Raw genomic sequence first — 7,752 nt, 5'->3', positions numbered from 1 at the left:
CAGAGATCGTCCGTTCAAGAGCGATGCTGATTGCACTCGCGGATGCGATTAACGTCAAAAATATTTGTGCGCGCATTCGTCAGAGAAAATCTTTCAATGAAAAAAATGCTCTCTCTTTTATTCCAATAATTCGTCGATAAAAAGTCGCGCGAAGATATACCGCTTATTAATCGCAAGAAACAATCGATACGACTAATTTTTTATAAAATACTGAAGTATTGATGAGGAAAAAAAAAGATAAATTTACGCGACATTCGATTCATTCGCACTTCCAGAAATTATTCAGAAATAAGTGAGTTCCACATCGATTTTTTCGATCGACTCTATTTTATAAAAATTGAAAAAAATCCTCGAATATTAATTAAATATTGGAATAAATGTAATTGATTAAAAAAGAAAGCGCACAAACATGCACACACACACGTACATAAATAAACTCCAAATACTCGAAATAATAATTGGGAAAATGAAGAAATCGCTTTCTACGCTTGGAAAAATTCCTTTTCATCCTCGCACTTTTTCTTTGGCACTTTAGGGTCTTCCAGAATTGAAATTTTACAACAATATCTTAAAATCGTCCCTCTCATCTTTTTCTCCTCATTATTATTTCCTAACGTTTTTCTAATGTTAAGAAACGTATATATCGATTGATTTTCATCGGAATAAAAAGTGTCGCGAGTTTTTATGCGAAGAGACACTTATTCTAAGAAACTAAGACACACCGCGTTTCTTCTCTCCTCTCTTCGCCGAGATTTAAATTTTTACACAAGTATATATGCGACGAAAATTGTTCCTAAAAAATTATCAGCTAAACATCTAGGTCTCCACAGACTTACAATATATTATATAACAATATATGCGATTTATTTATATTTATTCATCTCGTTTATTTCTCTTTATCTTCACCTTAAAAATGTATTTTAGTTCTTAATGTTACAGTATACAGCTATTATTAATAAAATCCGTGAAAAAGTATCTAGCCGCGCTTATAGAGAGAGAGCCACGGCTATCTATAATATTATAATATATCTCCTCTATTATAATTTCACCTCTCTTTTTTTCTCTCACTGCTCTTCTCTTCTGTGTGAAAGTGTGCTTATGTACTTGCATGCGTGTATATGCGATATTCCATCGCTTTGCGATCGAGAGACGCATATATACATATATATATAAATTTCGTTCACATATGGCTAAAATATATCCTGAGGATTAAAAGAGCGCAGATGAGACACGTGTTTTTTTGCTCGATTAGTTCAGGAACTCCAAGGTGTAAAATCTAAGTGTAAAAAAGTCCTGATAAAATATGTGACAAACATTGAACAAAAATTGTTTAATTTGACTAAGCTTTTCAACTAAATTATACTATTTTGTTAATTGAATATGTACAAATATTTGAATTAAATATAACATATTCAATCCAATATATTTGATTTAAATACTAATATATGTTCAGTTAACAAAATCATAATTTAATTGAAAGATTTAGTCAAGTTGACAAATATTTTTTTCTAAATCTGCAATAAATGGAGCGATATTAAAATAAATTACGTAAAAAAAGTAGGTTCTATATAAATTATATACTTAATTTTGTTCAGTCTCTTTTGTTATTTGCAGAAGTCAATGCACATTTCCCGGAGTTCCTGGCCTGGTTTTCCCTTCAGCCGACCTTTCTGTCCGGTTGATTTACATTTTGATTTCGTAACGACACAAAAACACAGGTATTTATGCGAGTGTGCAAGAGATTGATACAGGATAGAGTATAGGTTGTACATAGGTGGACACAAACACGAATACGGTATAAATATATCTTTTATGCAAAGGACACGCTCGTGTCGCGCAATCAATCTATCGACTTTTTTAAAATCTTGCTCGGCCCTGATAAAAATGTGATCATCACTTTATTGCAATATTATGGTAGAAGATAGCCTGACGTAAGATGAAATCCTAAAACTAAATGCGTGTCTATCAAAATGCCTGAACTAATATCAGAGAGAATATTTATGATACGCAAACCATACTTTTGCGTCTTTAAAAACATTTTTTTATTTATACAATATTTTTTATATATAATATATATATTCTGATATATTTCATAAAATTTTTTAGGTTTCGATAACCCCTTTAATATAGACGATCTAATTATTTATTTTTAGTTAATCTATTTTTAGACAATTTATTCTCAAGTTCAAACAACTTTTTCTTTATATCAATGCTGTTGAGAAAAGTAATAAGTAGATTTTCAATTTTTGGAAAATATTTTTTCTTCTCTTTTTTTCTTTTCTTTATCAAAACGGAGAGATTTGATAAACGTCAACGTTGAAAGTGTTATTACATGTATTTACTTCACATTTACATCTAAAGATCCATCTACGGCGTAAAAAGTATGCATCCCTTAATATTATTTTAGAATATAAAATCGAATATACATGTTTACATTATAATATACGAGAATTTTTTTGGAGCGCGACGTAAAGTAGATTTTCCAACACACATTCAATTATTATGTGTGTGTACAATATATATTATTATATATAATATATAAACATGCACATATACACACGTATTGCATGCATTCATGCATACATATTGCACAATCATTCTAATTAAATTATTTTTATTCAGCAATTCTTTTTCTCATCATTCTCTCTCTCTCTCTCTTTTGATGCTTTAAGTAAAAAAAATAGAACTCACCGAATCTCGATATCTGAATTCTTTCACGGATTTCGTCAACGCATAAATATCGATATAATTAAATTTTAGAGGTGTATAAACATACTCAAGAATAGGAAAGAGATAAAAAACGCATTTCCTTGATCGTTGATACTTAATTACTTTTCCTTTTTTATTTTTTAGACAATAAGAACAGGATATATATATATATATATATATATATGTTCTTATTTTCATTATATTCCTTCGTGTTCCCTTTTATCTGTTTCTTTAAAGATAGCTTGTCCTCGATTTTTCTGCGTATGAAGACATTGCATAATCACAAAGAGTGAACGAATGTTACGTTAGAAGATGTAAACTAGGTTAACAACTGTTCGGTATCTCGATTACATCTCCTTCAGTCACCTACGAAGCGAAATCAGGTAGGTACCAATAAAGTTTTAAATAAAAAGTGAAATACGCTCTATTGTTTAATTGCAAAAAAAATATATATATATAAATTCGTCGAATTATATCGAAATTCGAAAAGTTTTCACATTAAAAGACGCGGAAATTAACTAATTAATAAATTGCTCTCCAATTAATTAAGCTATATTAAGATAATTAATTAATATAACGTGCAATACTGGTTAATTATTTGATTTTTAAATTTACATTATTATATGACTTAATTTTAAGTAAATATTTTTGATTGCATGCTTTGAACATAAAATGTTATTAAATAACATTATATCGAAATGATTTTTAAACTATTTAAAATCTATTTTTAAATTCGTGTTAATAATACTTGAGAGAAAAGAAAAAACATTTCGAAGAATTTTCTGTGTGCATTTCTTATATTTTTCAATTTCAAAAATTATATATACGATTATCGATGAGTCGCAAAAAAAATTACGCATCGATAATAAATGGAAATTAATAGATAAAGGCATTCCGCCGTAAATACTGTATTCAATAATTAAATATGATTTTTTAATATATCGATAACTTTTTTATGAATATAACTTTCCGCTTTTAATCAGCAGCGACTTTAGTCTAATTTGTAATTCCTTTCCGCGAAAAATTACTCGACAATAATGACTCGAAAAAACCGAAAAGGGGGATAAAATATTCTCGTACACGTATATATATATTGTACACAGTAGAAAAATTTGTTTTGTTAATTGTTAAAAACGGTCTCCGTTAAAATTTTTGTCTTAAATATTTAACACATTTATGTGTTAATTTAACGTATTATTATTCTGTTAATCGAATTTAAATGTTAAATTATTAAAAGAACTGAAAAAATGTAAAAATAACACAATGTGCATCTATTTTTAATTTTACACAATAAATATGTTCTGCTTTATTAGTGACAAGATTTTTCTGTTAAAATTTACAGAAAAAAATGTTGATTTTATATTTTATACTATAAGTAGGAATAAAATCTAAAATTAACATATTCTTTGGTAATTTTTACATTAAAATTATGTTAATTTTACGCAAAATTTATTTCATAATTATTTGAAGTTTTGCATTTATTTCGTGTTAAAATGTTAACACAACATATCCATATTGACACAAAAATTTCTGTGGACCGTTTAGGACATGTGATATCTGTTAAAGATAATACAAATTTTTCAACTGTGTATATAGCCTTAGCTGAACATACCAATGAAGACACAGAATAATACTAATAATAACATCCGTCTACATCCGCCTTAAATAACAACAGTATGCAGCATATTTTTATTTAGTAGCTTTTTTATTGTTTTAAGTATAAAGAAGTAACAAAGAGAATAATAATTTTATGATATTACACCATACATATTCTCTTTCGCTCGCATTTTCTCTCTCTTTCTCTCTCACTCACTCTCTCTCTCTCTCTCTCTCTCTCTTTTATATTCAATAGATATATATTTATATATATACTCATTCACATATTAAATATCGTGGCAAATATATAGATAAAGTTCTCGTCGTAGACAGCGACCCTGCCAAAAAAGAAGACTCCTTCTCTTACACGTCACATCCTTATTTACCGATCAGCTGTTCGTGATGCAACCCCTAACAACATCCCCTCCCCCTTCCTCCCTCCCCCTCCCGGAGGGAAAAACTTTCAGAGTACCTCGTAGAATTTCTCGCCTCGTTCTTCAGCAACGGGCGGCAAATATCAAGAGGGAAAATATCAATCTCGCTTGTCTAGCTCTCGGAAAGTTTTTTCTCCGAGAAGTGTCGTCGGAGCTGAGCGAAGGCTGTTTGTTCCCTCACGTGCGACAATCGATTTTTTTTTTTTTTTTTTCGTTTTGTTTCAATCAAAACTCTTGCTTTATTTCGTTATCAACGTTACACTGTAAAAAAACAATATGTAAAATTACATAAATAATAAATGTAAAATTACATGTAAAATTACATAAATAATGAAAAGATAAACATTTCTATTATTTATCGTGTAATTTTACACTTATTATTGATGTAATTTTACATATTTTTATGTAACATATATTACATATTTTTTTACAGTGCAGTCGAGTTACAAAGTAGAAGAAACGCACGCAATTTTTTATTTTCAATGTTCGTCCATGCCGAAATATATATAATCTATTGACGGAAATCGGAGACTTTGTGTCCTCGCTTCCCAAGCTCGAGATTGTAAACCGGATTTGGTTCGTCCAGCTCCGCCGTGAGGTGACCACAATCTTATCTCTCTTTGCTCGAGACAATCCACTTATACTGGACATTGGCCGGAAGTATATATATTCGGTATACCCCGACACTCTATTAGCGATTTCGCAAGTTACACATCCGCGATGACGAGGATGACGCGTCGAGAAAAGCCTGAAACCCCTCGTGACCTTTCCGCAGGACGACAGGGTCCAAAATTGCATAGAAATTGAATCTTCATTTATATAAGACCACGTATGCAAAAAATGCCCTGAAGCAATTTTCTTTCTCTTCTTCTCTTCAATTTTATATATTCTTTTTTTTTTTTTCAATAAACACTCTATATATAAACATTTATATTTGTTAAAAAAGCGGGATTTCAACAAAAGTTCCTCTATATCTTATTTTTATTAAATTCGCTATTAAAGTTTATAAAGAGATTTTCGAATTAAATAATAAAACGCACGGTAATATACGCGTGTTATCCATTTTTTCACATTTCGCTGCGTTTCCATAAATATTTCCATTAGCCAATATTTGCGATAACGTGATTTGTAATATATAAATCGAAATAAATAATGTTATATATATATATATATATATATATATATAATTATTATATAATACTTAACAATATTATATAATTAATTATATAATATTATCTATTAGCCATCATAATTTCTCGCGCTTCTGCGCATCTCCAAACTGATTTTACAAATGATTTTCTTGCGATCACGATGATCCAACAAAATGGCGTCTGTTTTGGAGAGGAAACAGCGAGTAATTAGCGCGCCGAAGATTTACGACAAAACGAACAAGAAGAAACGATGTCAGTACTAATGTTTTATCGATACCGCGATAGCGGTTTTTTGGATGACGCGCGAAGTTTACCGATATTACCCCGTTTTAATAATAATTACCCTCGACGCGCCGTAAAATCGAAGCCCTCTCGTATTTTCCCGATAAAATTTCATTTCGTTCCCGGATGGAATATATCGCGATTTTTACAGGACATTGCTCCCTCTCCTTCCCTCAATCATTTCGATCGTTGCTCCGGGGTATTAAATTTTCATTGGAATTCCACGGACTATATATTTCCAAACAACCGCGTATAAATAGCAGGATTTTTGTCACTGGGCGAAATTTCGGCTTTCCACGACGCGTCTGCCGTCTCTTCTCTCTCTCTCTCTCGCTTTAGCCACGCTCAACTAATAGAAAACTCGACAACCATTGAACTATACTCGAGAATTATCGTCTAGACTATAAAATTTCAACAACTAAGTGGGCGCCCCCTGTAGCCAAGAAACTAATGTGTACTAATACCAGGCGCCCTGCCCTTTTTTTCACTTCGCCGACGACATCGTTTCCGATCTCCTCGGATCCTCGTCGTTCGATCTCTCTCTTTTGTTTCCCTCGACGCTAATCGAAGCGATCCACGGCCGCTGGACAGATAAATAAATTCATCCAAGCGCGAGGAAAATCTTTGCCTATCAAATTTATTCTACCTTATCTCTAATAATTTAGAGCTAATTATAGGAGCTAATTAGGAGTGCAAAGAATGGATCTCTCTTCTCAGCGAAGATCTCGACGGCTTTTTTTTCCTTGAGGGAGGGAAAGAAAAAGAACCTTCGAGGAGAGAAGATATACTAATTGCAAGTGTACACTTAGGGATGGGCCATGTTCCTCGATTAATCGAAACAACTGATAGGTTTTTTTTAATTAATCGATATTTTCAACTGATTCATTTTTTTCCGATTAATCAATATCCGATTTTTTATTTAATATCGCCAAATAAAAAAAAATTTATATAATCTTATATATATATAATATATAATATTAATATATATATATATATATATATATATATATATAATATATTAAAAATTTTATATAATCTTATATATATAATATTACATTTTTGAGATACATTGACAGAAAGGGCTGGAGCACAGACTTTTACACAATGCATGTATAGAACGACGAATGGATTTTTCAATTTTTTAAAATTAAAATAACCGATACTTTTATGATTTTGTCTTTTAATCGATTTTTAAAATATTGATTAATTTTTTGTAACATCGCCCATCCCTATCCGCCCTATGAAGGATCATCAGAGGGAGACTCTTCGGCCCGACGATGCGACGTCGAAGGAGAAACGATAGAAATCGAGCGACGACAACCCGGTTTCGATGTCCGGGCGAATCGATTCGTTCGGCGACACCACCCTCGTCCATCGTGCTCGCATGAGAAACTAAGAAAGAACGTTCACGAGAAAAGTTCATACATACTCTCTTCAGACACTCTCTATCTCTCTCTCTCTCTCTCTCTTCTCTCTCTCTCTCTCTCTACATTTTTCTCTCACACGTAGACACGTATTCAACACGAGAATCAAGAAACTATCTTTTGCCTTCTGCTCCCATTCTCCCATGCGTGAAGCAA

This window comes from Nylanderia fulva, unplaced genomic scaffold (assembly GCF_048542155.1).
Source record: "Nylanderia fulva isolate GAGA-0341 unplaced genomic scaffold, ASM4854215v1 Scaffold43, whole genome shotgun sequence".
NCBI classification, from domain to species: domain Eukaryota; kingdom Metazoa; phylum Arthropoda; class Insecta; order Hymenoptera; family Formicidae; genus Nylanderia; species Nylanderia fulva.
The sequence above is the reverse complement of the archived record's forward strand: the minus strand, read 5'-3'. Positions refer to the sequence as shown.